We start from the raw sequence: 22,463 nt of genomic DNA, 5'->3' as shown, positions 1-22,463 counted from the left end.
GAATGGAGCATGTGTGTGTGTGTATGCAACAGCATGCATGAAAGCTTGTGAGCATGTATGAATAGATGAGTGTGTTAATATGTGTCAGGAGAAAGTCTGCATGCCTCCCTCCCACTCCCCCACTTAGTCTGCAACAATCTCAAGATTACTGGAACTAAAACATTCACAGGTATGGAGAGCAAGTGATTTTTTTTATTCTGATTTATTTTCATTATTGTATGTTAATTGATGTTTGATGTTTTAAAATATCTTACTAGTGGTTGGGAAATTTTTATAATTTTTAATAAGTTTTTAATTATTGGATTTTTTTGTCAGCTGTTTTGAAATATCGCTCTATAAGTATGGTTTTATTATTTTGATGTCCTTGATTTTATAGTTTGATGTTGTTACCTGCAAGAGAACTCCTGGGCGCCGGCGTTCCTTCCAGGGATTGACTTCCTGTTTGGTGCGGCTCCGCGCGAATCGGGACGTGGCCACGCCCCCTTATGACGTCAGACGCCGACAGGAGCGTCGTCCTGCGTGGGAAAGCTTGGGGATTTAAAGAGAGTCTTCTCTCTCTTTCTCTGCTTCGGCCACAAGTAGTGTTTGGGTGCTGCTTGCTGCATTCTTGGTTCCCTGCTGTTTGCCCTGACCTGCACTGCCTTGTTGGATTCGTTGTTTGCTGCCTGCCCTGACCTGGACTGCTTTGTTGGATTCGTTGTCTGCTGCCTGCCCTGACCTGGACTGCTTTGTTGGATTCGTTGTCTGCTGCCTGCCCTGACTTGGGCTGCCTTGTTGGATTCGTTGTCTGCTGCCTGTCCTGACCTGGACTGCTCTGTTGGATTCGCTGTCTGCTGCCTGTCCTGACCTGGACCGCGCTGTTGGATTCGTTGTCTGCTGCCTGTCCTGACCTGGACTGCTTGAGGAACTACTCTGCCTGCTGTCTGACTCCAGATTCCCGTCCGTGTCTGGAGAGATAAGGTAAGTGGTCATCGGCCTAGGTTCCACATATTTCCGTAACAGTTGGCCGAAGCCATGGAACCTGTAGATTTGACCGCACTTCAGGCCATTCCCGGTTTGGCGTCTCGGCTACAACAACAGCAAGGGGTCCTCGATCAAGTTACTGGAGTTCTGGACCAGCTAGTCGCCCGCATGGATGCTCTTGCTCATACACCTGCGGTTCCGGTAACCCCTGTCGACGCTTCACCTAACCCTATACGTCTACCTCCTCCACCACATTTCAACGGAACTTCTGCACAGTGTCAAGGCTTCATTAATCAGTGCCGAATGCACTTTTCACTTCAGCCATCCTCGTTTCCCTCAGATAAGACTAAAGTTACGTTCATCTTATCTTTGTTGGAGGTTCCAGCTTTGGCTTAGGCTTCGCCATTTTGGAAGAGAGACGACCCCATTCTTAACAATCTGGACAGATTTTTGAAAGAATTCCATCTCATCTTCAATGAACCAGGACGATCTACTTCTGCGGCCAATGATTTATTACAAATCAAACAAGGCTCTCGCTTGGTAGGCGATTATGCTATTCAATTTCAGACTTTGGCGGTGGAGCTTGCTTGGGGAGAGGACAGTCTCACCGCTATCTTTCGACAAGGATTGTCTGAGGGTATAAAAGATGAATTAGTGGGGAGGGACCCCAGAATCTTTGGAGGAGCTTATTCATTTAGCCATTCGTTTGGATTTACGGTTTCAAGAAAGAGCTCGAGAACATTCGGCCCATCGCAGAACATTTCGTTTGGCTCCTACCTTTCAACAACCTATTGTAGTTCCACGGTCATCTGAGGAGCCTGTGAACATTGAGGAACCCATGCAGATAGACAGATTCCGATTATCCCCGGAGGAACGTCAACGGTGAAGATTGAGAAATCTCTGTATGTATTGTGCGGGGGCGGGTCATTTCATTAACAAATGTCCCAACAAGCCGGGAAACTCTCGGACCTAGGACGGGTAGGAGAGGCCTCCCTGGGTCCCACTATTCCCTCTCCCCAGCTACTGATTCCTGTGACCATCGCCATAAAGGAGGAACCTATTATATTTCAGGCTTTCATAGACTCAGGGGCGGCCGACAATTTCGTAGAGGAAAGCCTGGTGAAGAGTCATCAGATTCCTGTGGAATCATTACCCATACCTCTTTCAGTTACCTCTGTATCCGGACAGCCGCTGGGCATTTGAATATCTCATATTACCAAACCCATTCTTATGAATTCCGGAGTTCTTCATCAGGAGAGTATTCAACTGTATGTACTCCCATCTTCAGTCAACCAAGTGATATTGGGCCTACCCTGGTTACGCAAACATCAACCCTGACTGGACTGGGCTTCGCTACAATTAGTTAGTTGGAGTCCTTTTTGTTTTCAGAACTGTTTAAAGAAGGTTCAGAAGTGTCAAATCCAACATTTACAGATTTCTTCACCCATTCCCACTCCTTATCAGGAATTCGCTGACGTCTTTAGCCAACAACAGGCGGAATCGTTACCACCTCATCGAGACTACAATTGTGCTATTGACATTCTTCCAGGGAAGATTCCTCCCAGAGGCAGGATTTATGCTCTATCTGAACCCGAATCAGCAGCTTTGACTCAATATATTCAAGAGAATTTAGCTCGGGGATTTATAAGACCTTCCACATCCCCTGCTGGGGCGGGATTCTTTTTTGTCAAAAAGAAATGGAACTTTAAGACCTTGTATCGACTACCGGGAGTTAAATAACATTACCAGGAAGAATAGATACCCTAGTCCTCTCATCTCAGAACTATTTGATCGAATCAAAGGAGCTCAAGTTTTTACTAAGTTGGACTTAAGAGGGGCCTACAATTTAATTAGAATTCGAGAAGGGGACGAATGGAAGACGGCCTTTAACACGCATGATGGACATTACGAATATAGGGTAATGCCATTTGGACTTTGCAACGCCCCGGCCGTATTTCAAGCCATGATCAATGATATATTTCGTGACATTCTCTATTCTCATGTCATTGTCTATTTGGATGATATATTAATCTACTCCAACAATATGGAACAACATCAGGAGCATGTGCGACAGGTTCTTCAACGCCTTAGAGAGCATAAACTTTATGCTAAATTAGAGAAATGTGTGTTTCATAAGAGCCAGTTACCATTCCTGGGATATATTATCTTCAATAAAGGGGTATCCATGAACCCGGATAAACTTAAAGCCATTTTGAACTGGCCACAACCTATTGGATTGAAAGCCTTGCAAAGATTTCTGGGATTCTCTAATTACTATCGACATTTTATTCCAGATTTTTCTTCATTGGTGGCTCCTCTGACTGCCCTCACAAAAAAAGGGGCATCCATTCAGAGTTGGCCTGAGGAGGCTGTTCATGCTTTCCTTAACTTGAAGAAGGAATTCATTAAGGATCCCTGTCTTCGGCGCCCCGACTCCAACAAACCTTTTATTCTCGAAGTTGACGCTTCTGCTGTGGGGGTTGGGGCGGTTTTGTTACAGCCGACGGACAATGGGAAATTGATGATTTGCACTTTTATTTTCAAAAACATTTTCATCAGCTGAGAAGAATTATACCATTGGAGACCGGGAACTTTTGGCCATAAAATTAGCCTTTGAGGAATGGCGTCATCTCCTAGAGGGAGCCTGACATACTGTAACTGTCTATACGGATCATAAAAATTTAGAATATCTAGCGAAAGCTCAACGGTTAAATCACCGGCAGGCTCGGTGGGCATTTTTTTTAGCAGGTTTAATTTTGTCCTCCATTTCCGACCTGCACAAAAAAATTTGCGGGCGGACGTTCTTTCGAGAAGCTTTAACCTTACTGATATGCCCGAACCTCCTCAGTACATAATAGACCCTGCAAAGATTCAGCTGGCCGCTACTTTTACGGTGCCCATTGGTAAGACTGTGGTTCCCAAACGTCTGAGGTTAAAGGTGCTGCGTTGGGCACATGATGCTCAATTGGCAGGCCACTCTGGGATCTCATGTACCAGTGATCTGGTATCCAGATATTATTGGTGGCCTCAATGGAAAAAGGATATCAAGGCTTATGTAGATTCCTGTTCTGTTTGTGCAGCTCAGAAGACTCCTAGGCGGAGACCCTTGGGCCTTCTTCAGCCGTTACAAGTTCCCACGAAACCATGGATCCACATTGCCACCGATTTTATCACTGATCTTCTGCCTTCCGATAATAATACTGTAATATGGGTGGTGATTGATCGTTTTTCCAGAATGACTCATTTGTTCCACTTCCAGGTCTACCTTCTGTGTCAGAACTAGCTCAACTTTTCATTCAACACATTTTTCGCCTTCATGGTCTACCTCTCAGCATTGTTTCTGATAGGGGTGTGCAATTTACAGCTCGATTTTGAACAGAACTGTGTAAACTTCTAAAGATTAAACTTGAATTTTCTTCCGCCTATCACCCTCAAACTAATGGACTCACGGAACATACAAACCAATCCTTAAAAACCTTCCTTCGTTCTTATGTCAATAAACGACAGGATAATTGGGCCTCCATGTTGGTTTGGGCGGAGATATGTCACAATAATCATCTGGCTCAAGCTACAGGGAGGTCTCCTTTCTTTGTAGTATTTGGTAGACACCCTCGGCTCCCGTTACCCATTGCCACGCCTTCTGTATGTCTGGCTGTCAATGATACCATTGAGTCCCTAACTCGTTTATGGACAGAGACACGAGCATTATTGTTAAAGAATGTCTGTAAAATGAAGGTCCAAGCGGATAAAAGGAGAAGTCCGGCTCCTCGATTCCAGGTCGGAGATCTCGTCTGGTTGAGCACACGTAATCTTCGATTGCGCATGCCGTCTTTAAAATTAGCACCGCGCTTTATTGGTCCTTTCCCTATTGAGAAGCAGATTAATGCAGTCACCTTCAAGCTGCGTTTACCTTCCTCTCTGCGCATTCATGACACTTTCCATGTGTCCCTGCTCAAACCTGCAATTTTTTCTTGGCCTTCCAGAAGGAAGAAGGCTAGGATGCACTTTTATACAGAATGATAATCAATTTGAGGTGGAGGAAATTTTGGATTCCAGAAGATGCAGGGGACAATTACAATATTTAATTTCTTGGAAGAACTTTGGACCTGAGGAGAACACGTGGGAACCTGTTCATAATATCCAGGCACCTCGTCTACTCAAGAAATTCCATCAGCGTTTTCCTTTCAAGCCCAGACCCAGAGAGAGGAGAGGAGGGCCTTGCAGGGGGGGGTACTGTTACCTGCAAGAGAACTCCTGGGCGCCGGCGCTCCTTCCCGGGACTGACGTCCTGTTTGGCGCGGCTCCGCGCGAATCGGGATGCGGCCATGCCCCCTTATGACGTCAGACGCCGACAGGAGCGTCGTCCTACGTGGGAAAGCTTGGGGATTTAAAGAGAGTCTTCTCTCTCTTTCTCTGCTTCGGCCACAAGTAGTGTTTGGTTGCTGCTTGCTGCATTCTTGGTTCCCTGCTGTTTGCCCTGACCTGGACTGCCTTGTTGGATTCGTTTGCTGCCTGCCCTGACCTGGACTGCTTTGTTGGATTCGTTGTCTGCTGCCTGCCCTGACCTGGACTGCCTTGTTGGATTCGTTGTCTGCTGCCTGCCCTGACCTGGACTGCCTTGTTGTATTCGTTGTCTGCTGCCTGTCCTGAGCTGGACTGCTTGAGGAACTATTCTGCCTGCTGTCTGACTCCAGATTCCCATCCTCCGTGTCTGGAGAGATAAGGTAAGCGGTCATCGGCCAAGGTTCCACATATTTCCGTAACAGATGTTTTATATGGCATGGTTCAGTTTTTCCATTGTTGCACTGCATATAGAGTGTATCTTATTGTGGTTTCCAATTCAGTTTTTGTCTGCATGTTTCTGTTTATATTTTATGATCTCTTTATTCCATATTTGGTGAAGGTTTGTCTGTGTTCTGCATATGTGACAGAGATGAGGTATTCTGATAGCAAGTAGTTTTTGTGTAGGGATATACAGCAGCCTGGCTTGTTCTATTATCCTAATAGGAGGTGTATTGGTGTTTTAGGGGCTGGTAATATCTTCAATGTTGCCTCTTCATAGGTAGAGTTGTTACTGTTTGAGTGCTGGCAGTTAGTGCTGTTTTTGTATGGGAGTTTTACTGTACTGTAAATTCAGTTTATTTAAAGCTTTCTGAGGACCACCATGCTTTACAACAGTCCATATGGCTGCAGGTGTCTTTTTTGCAGAATTTTCTGGTTGGTACCACAGCAATGCATATAAATAATACACATTATAAGTGATATTTTTACCTTAGAACACTTAGTGGTAGATTTTCAAAACATACACGTGCATGTCCATGTGTGTGTGCTACCTGGCCAGGTCGGCGCATAAAAGAGGGGGGGGGTGTCTACTTTTGCAAATATGTGCAGCGATGCATCAGGGCCATCCCCAGTTCCCTCCCTGTCTGCTTCAATTAACTTCCCAACTTCCTACCCTAACCTCCCTTCCCCTTCCCCTATCCTGCCCTTCCCCTATCCTTGTCCTAACTACCCCTAATTGTTTTATTTTACCTTTTGCTCCCACCAAGGAGCAGGAGCAAGTTGCATGTGCCGGCACTATGCAAATGGCTGCTGTACCGGGTGCTTCTAGCCCCACCATGCCCCCAGACCGCCCCACCCACCTAGAAAATGCCCCCCAGCCTGTCCCTTTCAGAAAGGCCCACGCTTATGCACATACCAGCCTTTATGCTTGTGGCAGGGCCTTTTTGAAAATAGGTTCAGCACATGCTAGGCACAGCCACGCAAGTAAAAGTGGGATTTTACACATGTGGCCTTCAGAAAATCCGCCATTTAATGTTCTTTTTTATGTAAAATCCGTTATATAAATGCATATTTTTAAATTTTTGTGGGAAGGGTGGGGCGAGGAGTGTGTGCAAGGCTGTAAGGTTCACCTATGACACCTAATACCCTTGCACCAGCTCTAGCTGCACTGGTTCCACAAGAGAAAGCAAGATTCCATCTGGAGCTGTGCTACTTTGGGTTAATGGCTCTCCCCATTTCAGCCAGTGCTTAATTTTCTCTTTTTGTAAGCCTAGGGAACAGTATAGGTGATCTCTGATCCCTCCTCCACTGGAGTTAGTAGATAGAGCAGACTCTGGAGAACCATAAAAGCAGCAGACTGTGTAGCCTGCAGACAATGGGAATGCACTAGAGTGGTGGGAGGGTTGCAGAGAAGTGGAGGCAAGCTACAGGTACAGGAAGGAAGGGGTAAGCCAGGACGAAGTGCCTATGCAGTGTTGGAGAGGTGACTGTTCAGAGCTCTGAGAGAAGCAGTTGGCTGTGGAACCAGTGAGTCTCCTAGAGCAGCGATTCTCCACTGGTGTGTTGCGACACACCAGTGTGTCGCCAAGCACCGGCAGGTGTGTTGCAGCTCCCGGTGTTCCACTGCTTCACTTGTGCTTCCCTTCGCCCCAGGGGTGGACTGGCCGATGCAGTTGATAGGGGAGTGCCACCGCCGGAGGACAGGCCGGCGGCGGCTGAAGAGCGGAGGCCAGGCTTATTGGGCCAAGCAATAAGAAGAGGCTCCATGTGAGCATATGTGTGTGAGTGGCAGTTTTGTGTGCCTGTGATAGAATGGGTGCCTGGGTGCGTGAGTGAGAGCTTGTGTGTGTGTGTGGTAGAATGGGTGCCTGAGTGGCAGCTTTGTGTGTGTGTGTGTGTGTGTGTGTGTGTGATAGAATGTGTGACTGACTGCTTGAGTGGCAGCTTTGTGTGTGTGTGTGGTAGAATGGGTGACTGAGTGCATGAGTGGCAGCTTTGTGTGTATGTGTGGTAGAATGGGTGCCTTAGTGCGTGAGTGGCAGTTGTGTGTGTGTGTAAGTATGTGTGTGGTAGAATGGGTGCCTGAGTATGTGAGTGGCAGCTTTGTGTGTGTGTGTGGTAGAATGAGTGCCTGGATGCGTGAGTGGCAGCTTTGTGTGTGTGTGTGTGTGTGTGTGTGTGTGTGTGTGTGTGGTAGAATGGGTGCCTGAGTATGTGAGTGGCAGCTTTGTGGGTGTGTGGTAGAATGGGAACAAGAGTATTTATGTGTGATTAAGAGCTTGTATACAAGTGAGAGAGCATGTGTATGATTGAGAGAGACCATGGTCGGAGGTGATGTGTTTCTGTGAGAGAGATAGACTGGTCATGAAGATGACTGGTGTGTGTGTGTGTGTGTGTGTGTGTGTGAGACAGAGACTGGTCAGGGGATTGACTGGTGTGTGTGTATGTGAGACAGAGACTGGTCAGGGAGGTGACTGGTGAGTGTGTGTGTATGTGAGACAGAGACTGGTCAGGGAGGTGACTGGTGTGTGTGTATGTGAGACAGAGACTGGTCAGGGAGGTGACTGGTAGGGGTGTGCATTCGTTTTGAACTTAAATGTAAAACGCTACTTTTTTTTTTTTAACTTAAAAAAGTGATGAGGCGAAAACGATCGGATTTCCAACTTATTCAACATAGCTATGTTGAATACGTTGGAAATCGCGATTGTTGATCCAAAATAAAAATTTAAACCCCTCACCTTCCTTAATTCCCCCCCCCCCCCCAAAGACTTACCAAACCTCCCTGGTGGTACAGCGGGGTCAGCACGCCATTTCTGAATTCTGACCCCCCCCCCCCAAGCTGGCTAAAAGCTCCTTTTGGGTCGAACGAGGGTCCCGGAGCGAACCCGGGGGGAATCACGTGACGCCGCGTCACTCCGACGTGGCGCCGACGTCACGTGATTCCCCCCGGGTTCGCTCCGGGACCCAAAAGTTTCGACCCAAAAGGAACTTTTGGCCAGCTTGGGGGGGCCTCCTGACCCCCCCAAGCTGGCCAAAAGTTCCTTTGGGTCGAACGAGGGTCCCGGAGCGAACCCGGGGGGAATCACGTGACGTCGGCGCCACGTCGGAGTGACGCGGCGTCACGTGATTCCCCTCGGGTTCGCTCCGGGACCCAAAAGTTTCGACCCAAAAGGAACTTTTGGCCAGCTTGGGGGGGCCTCCTGACCTCCCCAAGTTGGCCAAAAGTTCCTTTTGGGTCGAACGAGGGTCCCGGAGCGAATCCGGGGGGAATCATGTGACGCTGCATCACTCCGACGAGGCGCCGACGTCACGTGCTCCTTGCAAAGGACTTCAGAAATGGCGTCCTGACCCCGCTGGACCACCAGGGAGTTTTGGTAAGTCTTGGGGGGGGGGGGATTAAGGAGGGTGAGGGGTTTAAATTTTTATTTGCACATATGGACATAGACTCAACTTATGGAATTCTCCATATGTCCATATTGACCGCAAATGACCCCCCCTTTCGACTTATGGACTTATGAACATAAACTTTTGGTCTGCACATCCCTAGTGACTGGTGTGTGTGTGTGTGAAACAGAGACTGGTCAGGGATGTGACTGGTCTTAGAGACTGTGTATGAGTGGCTGGTTGTGGGCCCTAAGGAAGAGGACCTTGAGGACAGAGCTTCAGCAGCCACTGCTGCTTCTGGTGAGTGCTATTGGCCTGGAAGGGAAAGGAGTACGAGAGTTGCTGGAGAGGGTAAGTAAAGGTGGCTTTTTAAGTTTATTTTTCTTGACTGACTGCCATTTTAATTATTGGGTATTGTGTGATATGTCTGCAGTTTTGAAATATTTTATTGATATTTGGACAATTTTTCATACTTTTTATGAGTTTTTAATTGGTGGAGTTATTCTGTTCATCAGCTGTTTTGTAACATTTATTAGTATAGTTTTACAATTATTTTTGTGTAGGGATCTATAGCAGCTTGGCTTGTTCTGTTTTCCTAATAGGAGGTGTATTAGTGTTTAAGGCCTGGTTAAATATTTGTAGTGTTGCCTTTTCATAGGTAGGGTTGTTACTGTTTGAGTGTGTTCCATAATACAGGTGTAACTTTGTGCAGGTTAGTTTGTGTGCATTATTGCAGATCCTGGGACTATGTTAGGTGCTATATTTCTCTTTCCATTTCTCCAGGTTTGCACTGCATGCAGAGTGGTTGTTTTAGTTTCCCATTCCAGTTTGTCTCCATATTTATAATTTGTGGTGAAGGTCAGTTCTGGGTGTGTGACTGAAGTGAGGTATTTTACTAGCATGTAGGCATTTGTATGAATCTTATTTGTTGTGTTTTCTCAACAGGACATGCATTAGTGGTAAATTACTCTCTTTTTATAAGAGGGGTATTGTGCCTGCAAGTAAAGGGAGTTTGTTTTGCTTTTACTGAGATGTCATCAGAACCAGAATATCTTTTTTTATATGGTGAGTTGTATGGATAATAGAGATGTGAATCGTGTCCTCGATCGTCTTAACGATCGATTTCGGCTGGGAGGGGGAGGGAATCGTATTGTTGCCGTTTGGGTGTGTAAACTATCGTGAAAAATTGTTAAAATCGTGAGCCGGCACACTAAACCCCCCTAAAACCTACCCCCGACCCTTTAAATTAAATCCCCCACCCTCCCGAACCCCCCCCCCCCCCCAATGCTTTAAATTACCTGGGGATCCAGCGGTGGTCCAGAACGGCGGCGGTCCGGAACGGCCCCCTCAATAGAATCGTGTTGTCTTCAGCCGGCGCCATTTTTCAAAATGGCCGCCGCAAAATGGCGGCGGCCATAGACAAAAACGATTCGACGGAGGAGGTCGTTCCGGACCCCCGCTGGACTTTTGGCAAGTCTTGTGGGGGTCAGGAGGCCCCCCTAAGCTGGCCAAAAGTTTCCTGGGAGTCCAGCGGGGTTCCGGGAGCGATTTCTTGCCGCGAATCGTTTTCGTACGGAAAATGGCACCGGCAGGAGATCGAGTGCAGGAGGTCGTTCAGCGGCGGTCTGGAACCCCCGCTGAACGACCTCCTGCAGTCGATCTCCTGCCGGCACCATTTTCCGTACGGAAAATGGCACCGGCCATACGCGTATGGCCGGCGCCTTTTTCCGTACGAAAACGATTCGCGGCAAGAAATCGCTCCCGGAACCCCGCTGGACTCCCAGGAAACTTTTGGCCAGCTTGGGGGGGCCTCCTGACCCCCACAAGACTTACCAAAAGTCCAGCGGGGGTCCGGAACGACCTCCTCCGTCGAATCGTTTTTGTCTATGGCCGCCGCCATTTTGCGGCGGCCATTTTGAAAAATGGCGCCGGCTGAAGACAACACGATTCTATTGAGGGGGCCGTTCCGGACCGCCGCCGTTCTGGACCACCGCCGGATCCCCAGGTAATTTAAAGCATTTGGGGGGGGGGGTTCGGGAGGGTGGGGGATTTAATTTAAAGGGTCGGGGTGGGTTTTAGGGGGGTTTTAGTGTGCCGGTTTTCCTGCCCTCCCCCTTCCCCCGATTTACGATTTTTTAACGATAAATCGGGGGAATTGGTATTGTATCGTGGCCCTAACGATTTTTTGACGATTTAAAATATATCGGACGATATTTTAAATCGTCAAAAAACGATTCACATCCCTAATGGATAATGCCCTAGTTCTGCTCTGCACCTATTTTGGGGGGTTGAGGGGTTTCCTGTGGATGCAGAGTGCATGTTTACATTTAGCCCCATGATGGTCACATGTTCAGTGTTTCACGCATGTGAGAACCATCTGTCAGGTGTGTCCCGGCCAACAAAAGGTTGAGAACCACTGTCCTAGAGAATGGGATTAGGAAAGGGAAGGGGCTGCTGCAGAATGGGGAATTGCTGTCAGCAAGCAAGAACTTTACACCATGATGCAGCATTGCTGGACTGGGGGCACACATTGTGTGAGCACATAAGCAGTAAAGATGAGTTTTGTTGTTCTGGTTGGGGTCGGGTTTCAGTTCGGGCGCTTCATGGGAAAACTCTTTTTCCCACGGATCATTTTTCGGTAAAAACAAAGCTGAAACCTGACCCAAACCAGGAAAAATGAATCAAAGAAAAAAAAACCTGAATTGGAAAAAAAACCACCCCAACCCTTCAAATTTACTGTATTACAACCCCCCCCCCCCCCCCCACACACACACCATCCCGATCCCTCCCCAAGACTTACTAAAAGCCCTGGTGGTCCAGCGGGGTCCTGCGAGCGATCTCTCCCTCCAGGCCATTGGGCTGTCGGCCTGCTACGAATCAAAATGGTGCCGATTGCCCTTTGCCCTTACGATGTCACAGGGGCTACCAGTGCCATTGGTAGGCCCCTGTCACATGGTAGGAGCAATGGATGGCCGGCACAACATTAGCTTGTCAAGGAGAGTGTTTGTGCGTCTGTGTCAGGGAGAGTGAGATTGAGATACATACCCATGCACAATTTGTGAGAGAGAGCATGTGTGTGGGTATCTTTCTCTCTGACACAGATGCACATACTCTCAGTACGTGGGTGTATCTTTGGTGCTGAGAAAGAGTATATGTCTTAACATAAGAACATGAGGCTTGCCATGTTGGGTCAGACCAAAAGTCAATCGAGCCCAGTATCCTGTTTATTTTCTAACTGGCCAATCCAGGTCCCAAGTACTTGGCAGGTATTTGTGTATGTGCCAATAAAGTTTCTGCAATCTAAAAATCTGTTTGTGACTGAGTGTACATGTGTCTGACATTGGCTGGCTGTGTCATTACTTGCAACTGGTTCAAGAGCCAGACAGGGAATCCAGGATATATCTCTGTAAAAGATATAAGCAGATGTGTAGAGGGCCCAACCAATGTGCATGGATGAAACTGGGGCTGCAGCTCTGCTCACCCCGTTCTAGAATGTGCTCAACTTCTTAGTTATTTATGTGGGAAATATGCGCTTGCCAGCAAGCCATGTCAGGATTTTACACTATCTTCCCTTCTCCCTGGCCTTGCACTGAATAAAAGCATCACCTGTGCTTAAGCCTCTCTGCCTAGGAAAGGATACCTGACTATCATGTATTTCTCTGGCTTGTGCTTGGCCCTGAATTCCTGGGGGAGGGGCTGGGTGTTCCCTGGTCGGAAGCAGGACGGAGACAGGAGGTATAGAATTCAGCAGCCAATGAAATGATCCATATTCATTGCCTCCATATTCTACATCTGGTGACCCGCGCCGTGATGCTCCCTGCTCACTCGGCTGGAACAGCCTAGGTAGCTACCGAAGCAGCAGAATTTTGCTCCCTAATCGTAAGTAATTTTTCAGCAAATCTGCTCCCAACAATCGTGAGTATGGGGGGAAATCTGTCAGCTAAGCAGACGTGTCATGCAAGAAAGCTGCAGAAAATAATCAAGAATCATTATTTCGTCACCAGGGGGGAAATAGCGCAAGTCATAATAGGGGATTTAGAAGAATTGATAAGTGAAATAGCTTGCCGCTGCCCATGGTATTCAATAGAGGCTGGAACTCTGAATATCCAGGACTGGATTTTAATAGGCAATAGTCTTCATACAGCTCCAAGAGCTCCCATAAAGCTATTATTAATATGGCAAAAATGTACAGAGGCCATAGAACACATAGGAAAAAAAAGTTTCAAGACAGCATTTCCAAACCATGTGCTTTTAGAAGCAGGCAGACTCAATCAGAATATCCTTCCCCCATCTTATGCTCAATCTTCCTCAGAGACAGCAAATTCTTTTTATCAGCTCTCCATACCCACACCCAAGCCCATTCACACCTCTTCAGAAAAGCAGCCCTTGAGCACAATTGAACCACAACCTGGCCTGGGTGGGGTGATTAGCAATGAATTTCAGCAGAAACAGCAGAAAGAAAACTTTACAGGAAAAGAATTAGAAGGACTTCAAGCCTTTCTCATCACAGAAAAGACCCATGAACTAAGGGGGACAGAATATGAAATAGAACATCTGGGGACACACACTCACAAGGCACCGTCCCCTACCATGGCTCCTGTGGCTTCCTCTGCGTCCACCTCATAGAAAAGGTCCCAGGAAACTGAAAACACTGAGGTCAGAAAAACTAGCCTCCCTCCATCTTGCCTGCAAGCCCTTCCCCCACCAATCACCAACTCCCTGTACCCTCATTTGCCATTGCCTGAGACAGTCATTAATTCTGCATCACCAATTTGTCCAGGTAAATTACCATCTCAAACCGCTGCTCCCAGTAACAATTTATGTGCCGCGGTCAGCATGGGATTTCACCTAGAACATGGAAATCTCACAAGGGAGGAATTATTGGAAGGGATTCAAGCCTTTCCCATTACAGAAAGGAACAAAGAACTAGGTGGGGCAGCAATAGACTTGAGTGCCACCCGGAGTGCCATGAGCAGTGGCTATGCCCCCAGGTCTTCAAAGAAATCAGCATATAAGACCTTGGGCCAGGCAGCTGCACTCCTGCGTTACAAGCAAAAAAAATATCAATATGAAAAAAATGATTTAATTATATACTTTAATGACCTATTGCAGACCAGATTAAACAGAGTAATTGAACAAACAGGACAGATTTGGAAAAAATGGTTTCTCTTAGTCTTTGAATTCAGTTACAAAAAATCTGCATACTTTGAGAGTATTTCCCCCACAGAAAGTGTATGCAGAGCCTTATGTTAAAACTGTACTGAAATTTGAACAATATACTGTGTAAATTACATGTGAAAATTTCCCTTTTGCAAAGTTAATTTGGCTCACATTTAAAATGACTCCATTTCTCTGAGATTTAAGTTTATAGCTTGAATTGCCAGTGCACAGAACTTGTATTCTTATTGTAATTTTCCCTATAGGAGAAAAATAGTATCTGTCTGCAAGGAATCAGCAAGTCCACAAGAAATTAGCAAGTCCTTGCCAGTCATTGTTTCTGGTTGATGTTATCTATTGTTAAACAATACTGTCTTTCAGTTCCTATTGACTGAAGGATTAATTCGTTGGGTGGAGTTCTCTGCTCTGTTTCTTTTCTTTTGAGAAACCCTGTTCCTCCCCCTCTTACTAACTCTTGATTGCTACTCATGGGGGGAGGAAGAACTTTTGAAAAGAAAAAACTGGACTTAGTACTGCAGTTTCTCTCCCTAGTTTATAACTTTGAGATACATTTCTTGATACATTTCTTTAAAACTGTGCTTGCAGCTTTCAAAGGGGGGCACGAGACAGATCAGATCTCCTGCTGATCCAAATCTTTTCCCTCAACCTTCAATGCATTTCTACACTAGCCCTTCATCTTTCTGTTGTTAATCTTTTTAATACTTTCAAACTTCTTTAATACTGAACTGAGATTACTGAACAGTGTGTTTAATTTCCTATTCTAATAATTATAAGAAGAAATTCTATTCTGATATTCCACATTGAAAGTAAGCTCAGAGTATTATTGATTGCAACCTGGAACAATAGTTGCAAGCTATAAAGTAATGATGGTGTCTCCACTAGGAGGCGCTATGCTATTCTACCAGTTATATTATATTATTGTTTTAATAATTCTGTTGTATAATAGTTTTTATTTTTCAGATCTGCGGTCCTCCTGTATTAAGGAAACTTCAGTTTTATTTTCTTTTTCACAAAATTTATACAGAATTCTGAACCTTAAAATTTTTACTGACAGAGGTTGCTACATTTAAAGCAATCTCTCCCAAGCCTTTTCTTGCAAATCCAAATTGATTTTATTAAATTGAATGATGGAATTGATTTATCCAAGGTTAAAAAAGTAAGAATCTCACTTTAATCCTTACCTTAGTAAATTTTTTGCTGTATGCCAGTTTTTAATATTTTCCAGATTGACAGCCTTCCTGCCATGAGAGATGTGAAGATGAACACTTTGCAGCTTATTTTAACATTTTTCAAACATTTTTCTAACACCTTTTGACTTTTTATTTTTGATCCTTGATCTATTTTTGTTTTTGATACCTTTTTTGTAAGATTTTTAGCTCATATTATGTGTTATCTGTTGTCTGTCTTGATGCCAAGAAGACTATGAATGAACATTTGCAGGATGAATGAATGTGTCAGTTTTGTGTAAATGAATATTTGCAGGATGAATGAATATGAATATGTGTCAGTCTTGTGTAACATATGTTTAATGTAATGTCTGAAATACTTGTTTGTGGTTCAGCTTACTGCAAATGACTTTTCCTTTAAACGATTAATTTACATGTATGCTATTTTACTGAATGAAAATTGATCACTGCATAAAAACTTTCTTGATAATGGGGTTACCCTCTGTTCTGAAAACTAATAATGGCTCTATTTACTGCAGCCATTCCTTTGCATGAATTTCGTCAATAATTGAACATTAAATACTTATTTGGCATCCCCTACAACACCACAGGGCAAGTCATTGTGGAGAGAGCCAACCATACCCTTAAGAGCTCTTGACAAAACAAAAACAAAAAGGAGGGAATGCCCCTGGACTTCCCCCTAAACAGGACTGGCTGAACAAACCATCTAAACATATCAAATTTAAGACCACAGCCATGAGTAATCATTATGGGACTAGGGTTAGTCACCCACAGCCATCAGTTTTGTATAGAATATTTAATGTCTGGTACGGTCCCGTTCCCTTAAAATGGGGAACGAGGATATGTTTCTCTGCTTGCTTCCACAGGTATATCAAGCCGTGAAAAGATGGAAAGGTGTCCAGGTCTACAGGACCCGATCCCCAACTTCTCCCTGAGCCTCCACAGCCCTCAGAAGGACAGAGACCGGACTCCTCGCAAAAAGCAGCACCACATGACCTGGGGACAGATCAAGGCCCTATCCAACCAATCTGCACAACTCTTAGAACAGCAAGGCCTTGAGAAAACTCCAGAGAACTTATTAGCCGCCTTTTCTTGCCTGAATGCCAACTCATTAACAATTGTGTTCTGCACCCTCCTCCTTTGCCTTATTTCTCCAGCTATGGTGATTTCAGAACAAGGACTCTGACAGGACAACATGTACATCCTCGATGCACAGAACTTTTCACACCTGTTGAATCGACTGATGCATGCTGTACCATTTAACCTTACAGTATGGACTAATTATCCTTTACAGAGAGGTGTTTTCATTAACTCTCCAGTTAATAATACCATACTACACATCGGCAGCTGTATTCAAGAGACTGCCGCTCTTTGTTGGGACTATGATACAGGGGATGGAAAGGGGCTTCAGGTGGGAAATATCCATATTGTAACTGAACCTTTGTATTAATCACTGAACACTTACATAATTATACCACATATATGTGCAATTGGCAGATTTCAGGATGTGCAGTGGGAGACCCAAGCAGGTGCAGAAAGTATAGAGGGGATGAGGGATTTACCCTTTGTAGTTATATAACCCAAATGATATGAATTACAGAGACTTACACATCCTAGCTAACTGGACGACTGCCATATCTAATCAGACAGTCCATGCATTAAAACTACTCACAACAGAAGTCTCTCAGATTAGAGAAGTAGCATTTCAGAACAGCTATACCTTAGACACTATTTTAGCCTTAAAGGGTGGTGTTTGTGCATTAATTGGATCTCATTGCTGTGTGTACATATCAGACTATAAAGCAAACCCCACACATACCATAGAGCAGATAGAAACCATGGTTGCTGATGCACCACTTTCAGGCAGAATACCAACTTCTCCATGGGATTGGCTATGGTCCTGGCTCCCTGATATTTCTGGTCTCAAAAGGGTGATTTCTATTATAATTACTGTAATTGTCTTAATTATTTGCCTGTGCTGCTGTATTCAGTGCATACCCAACCTCATATCCATATTGAAACCTTGCTCTCAGCCCGAATACAAAGATGTCTTGTATGATGCTTAATAGGGAATCCTGAGCCCTGCAGCCGTTGGCACACCACGCTGCACCAGCTCTGGGTGATATGGAGCTTCAGGAGCTCAGCGGCGGCTGGTACACCACGCCGAATCAGCTTTTTTCCCTCCATATCCCCCTTTTCCTATTTCCAGCCCATACCAAGACATAACAGATTTCAGTAAGGGTCTAAAGCTTTATTGAGCTGCCTAAACAAAAACAGAAAGGGTGAGATGTGGGAAATATGCGCTTGCCAGCAAGCCATGTCAGGGTTTTACACTATCTTCCCTTCTCCCTGGCCTTGCACTGAATAAAAGCATCACCTGTGCTTAAGCCTCTCTGCCTAGGAAAGGATACCTGACTATCATGTATTTCTCTGGCTTGTGCTTGGCCCTGAATTCCTGGGGGAGGGGCTGGGTGTTCCCTGGTCGGAGGCAGGACGGAGACAGGAGGTATAGAATTCAGCTGCCAATGAAATGATCCGTATACACCCCCTGAACCAAGCCAATGGTGTAATGACTCGTCTGTTGCTATGGGGAAAGTAGCCAATCATGTAATGACACATCATCTGCCTTTGTATGAATGTACAATAAAAGAGGGCCCTGAGGTGTGCTCAGTCTTTTTTCTGCCTGCCATGAAAGCTGCCTGATGCGTATTCATTGCCTCCATATTCTACAATTTAGGAAAGATGATGTATATTTTGGAGATATTTTGGTTCAATTCTGCCGGGCTCCAGGGCTGACTTGGCATCCTTTTGGGGGCTTTTGACAAAAGTGCTGCAGGGCATGGGCTGGTTTTGAAAAAATCCCCCGGGCCGATATTTTCCTGCAATCTGCCCCTGCTGCTGAGCTAACATGATTTGTTGGTGATTTTATTATTTTAGGTATTTTTTCTTGCATTGTTCATTTGTGCTTATTTAACTAATTATGACTGGTTTTTTTTTAATTGTACTGCTGCCTGGATAACATGTTTAAAAAGCAGAATATAAAATTGTTATAAATGAAAATGAAACTTACATATGTACATAATATTGAAAATCTTCTCTTGTATTTTTCTTTTTCTTAACAAGCCTGAATTCCTAGAATAAAGCTGTGTATGGAAATAAAAGTTTACATGTGTTGTTTTCTATAGATGCAGAGAATTGCATGAAGTGCCCTGAAGATCAATGGCCCAATGAGAAGAAGGATGATTGCCTCCCAAGAGTCATAGACTTTTTGTCCTACAAGGATCCCTTGGCTGCAGCTTTGGCTTCCATTGCTATTCTCTTCTCCATCATAACTGCCCTGGTGCTAGCAATCTTTCTTAAATACCAGGACACACCCATGGTGAAAGCCAATAACCGGGACCTTAGCTATGTCCTCCTCCTCTCCCTCATGCTTTCCTTTCTCTGCTCTTTGATATTTATTGGCCGTCCTGGAAGAGTGACCTGTCTGCTCCGACAAGTTGCTTTTGGGATCATTTTCACAGCTGCAGTTTCTTCTGTGTTGGGAAAAACTGTCACAGTTGTCATTGCCTTCAGTGCCACCAAGCCTAGCAGCAAGTTAAGGAAGTGGGTAGGGAGAAGAGTCTCCAGCTCTCTAGTCCTTCTCTGCTCCTTGGGTGAAGTTGTGATATGCACTGCATGGCTGCTCATCTCTCCTCCATTCCCAGACTATGACACACAATCTGAACCTGGGAAGATGATACTTCAGTGTAACGAGGGGTCCACCATTGCATTTTATGCTGTGATTGGGTACATGGGCTTCTTGGCTCTCTTAAGTTTCATTGTGGCTTTTCTAGCAAGGAATTTGCCTGACAGTTTCAATGAGGCCCAGTTTATCTCTTTCAGCATGCTGGTGTTCTGCAGTGTTTGGGTCTCCTACATCCCAGCGTACCTGAGCACCAAAGGCAAATACATGGTGGCAGTGGAGATCTTTGCCATCTTGGCTTCCAGTGCTGGACTGCTGGGTTGTATATTCATCCCCAAGTGCTACATTATCCTGCTCAGACCAGACCTGAACACAAGGGAGCATTTAATTGGTAAACAAAATTCTAACAAAACTAATTGATAAATAATTTCTTCTTCATGATCATGAACATGGTGTTCTTGTCTCCTTACAATATGAGAATTACTCTTTTAGGTAATCAGAGTAATTTTATTTTACATTCAGTTTGCCTTTATGTTTTCTCACATGAGGAAAGTACTTGTGCAATTTCAACCCTTTTGTGTTTGTTCGCATGAGGAATAATGTTTTGGGATAGAAGGAAAGGGGACATGTTCAAAGAGAGGCTAGAATAATTTGGAAAATAGATGAGTTGAATATAATACCACAGGATTTCATATTTTGTTTTATAATCAATAAAGTGAAGCCACATTCATGGAATAATGAAGTTTTGGTCCACTCCTGTTTTTCCAACTCCCTCTCCCAGATCCAACTGTGGGCAGACTGTATTTGGAGATTGTTTGGAAAAGTAAACCAGCGCTATTTAAAAATAACCTTTTAGGTATTATGTAATTACCCGGTATCCATTCATCAAGGGGTAAAATTTCCTTGAGGTTTCTATGAATAAATGGGTGTTAAATACCATGGAAATAACCACTTTGAAACTTCCCCATCTCCTATGTGAAGAATTCAGGTGAGTTTAGGATGTAGGTGGGACCAGGGTGGGTACAGTTAGGCATGCGTGAGGATTTCAGCTTTAAAACTCCTGGGACATTTCTCTTTGAAAACTGATTTGCATGTGCATGGGTACAAATTACTTGTTGGATCACAATCTCACTGACCACTGCAAAAAATTGCTCTTCCCATAATCCGGTTCCCCAGCAACTCTTATTGTTGTCACCAGAAGGAATTCTCTCATTTCTCTCTCAAGTTAAATGTATTGTGCTTTCAGTGGCCCCAAATTATGAATTCTTTTATCTTTCCATTAAGCAAGGACTGCAATCTTATAATCAATAAAACTGAAGTAGTATACATTAGAAATTGAGATCATCGTCCTTTCTTTAAATCCTTTCTAACACGTCAGTGTATGAAACTGTGTGTAATACTATCAAAGGTTACAAGAAAACCAGGACTGAATTAGAAATTATTGCTGCCCACATTATAAAAGGTCTAAAACATAAACAATAGAAAAGGATTTAATGCACTCAAAGCATTCTTCAATCTCTTGGGAGGAAATAAGGCATGGACAAATTAGATAGAATTATCCAAATAATTGTCTGACTTCAATAAAATATATGAAATTGACATTTTGCTTTGGAATTGGAATTTAAACATGCTTAGAATAGACACAGAGTGAGGGTAATGATAGCTGGGGATAATAGAAGAAAAGAAGGGGAGGACTGAATATTTGTTCAGTCATACAGACCTTTAGGGGGCCAAAGAGAGGATAATATAAGCCACTGATCAAAGAGTGTAGGTATAGATGCATCAGGCTTCCAAGAAAGTTGTTCAGCAGCCTGTATGAATCAGGTATAGTTGCAACTCTAAAATCAGCATTATGGCTGTATTAATCTTCCAAATATGCTAGGATAAAGCTGCATAGAGAGGCCATGGTACAGACCTAACAGAAATTGTATGGCTGCACCTGTCATCCAAGAAGACTGTGGGAATCTGTACTTTTTCTTTTAACTGGATAATTGCAAAATGTAGTGTTAAGTCAATTTTATTTATTTATTTATTTTATAACTTTTATATACCGGCATTCGTAAAAAAAACATCATGTTGGTTTACATGTAACTGAGAAAGGAAATTACAATGATAGGTGGAGGAAAGATAGATAGTTAAGAGGTAAGTTAACTTTACTGTGGTGCCAACGTGCGTCACAGTTAAGTCAACACTGTTCTGTGTCTTGTAATTTGTCCTGTGGGATTTGTGTTCTCTTTGTTTCTATTTAATATTTACACTATACCATTATGTACAAATGAATAGGTCAACAGGTCTCCACTATTATTTGTTTGCAGATGATGTATAGCCATAAATAGATTATGGGTGCAATATTTGTCAAACTTTGTTTTGGCAGTTGGCCACGCCCACTTCCTGGCTTAAGCCCTATCCACTGACTCCCTCTCAGCCGATTAGCATTCAATTCCAGGTAAAGCCTTGTCCCTTTCCCTGCCCTAGCCCCACCCCTATGTTGTCATCCATCATAGCCCTGCCTATGCCCAGCCCCTTTTGTCTCTTTTTGATGATGTCACTTCTGGATGCACTTCCTATCTGGCCCTTATGGATGGCACAGATTGAAATTGGAAATACATTTTTTCAAGATGGTAGTGGGAAGTCTGGAAACAGGAAATTATGTGTATCCAAGATGGGGGCTGTTGTGGATGGGCTAGAAAAGACATCACTACCACACATATGCAGTAATGGGTGGGCTATGTCAAATGTCAACAAAGGGGCAGGGCAAGGGGCAGAAAGGGGTGGGGCTTAACTGGAACTGGGCATGCCCACCTGTCAAAACTACAAGTAATGTACCCTTAAACCATTGCCATATTTTTCATTAAGCAGGGATAGTAACTTAATGTCAATAAAAATAAAGTCCTATAGATTGGAAATTCAGATCCCCAACCTGATTTTAAGATCCATAGAAATGGCTCTATTTTACTCTACATTAGAAAGAATAGAATCCCAGGGGCTGTTTGACTAAAAGCTGTGAACTAAAGAGCAGATTTCTTCTGCAATTAGTTCTACTAGCTTTTGCCACCTTGGGGATTTCTGCCACATGTACTCAATTTTGTATTCATCAGATTTGAATTTGGTAATCCAAGCTGATTTCAGTGCCAGAAAAAAAATCATAGAAACTATAGTAAAGAATAAAGTTAGAGAACATTTAGATAGACATGATTTAATGGGGCATGACCAACATGGATTTACTCAATGGAAATCTTGCTTCACAATCTGCTCCATTTTTTGATAGGGTTAAAGAGCATGTGGAT

The 22,463-nt window shown here is 44.3% G+C and overlaps 1 pseudogene; it reads left to right on the top strand.

Moving 5' to 3' along the window:
- The window catches only part of LOC115083306, a 113,926-nt pseudogene extending 94,330 nt beyond the window's left edge, over positions 1-19,596 (top strand).
- The last annotated feature ends 2,867 nt before the right edge of the window (positions 19,597-22,463 follow it).

Source organism: Rhinatrema bivittatum, chromosome 2 (assembly GCF_901001135.1).
Source record: "Rhinatrema bivittatum chromosome 2, aRhiBiv1.1, whole genome shotgun sequence".
Classification (NCBI taxonomy): domain Eukaryota; kingdom Metazoa; phylum Chordata; class Amphibia; order Gymnophiona; family Rhinatrematidae; genus Rhinatrema; species Rhinatrema bivittatum.
Note: the sequence above shows the minus strand (reverse complement) of the source record. Positions and strands in the feature narration are given on the sequence as shown.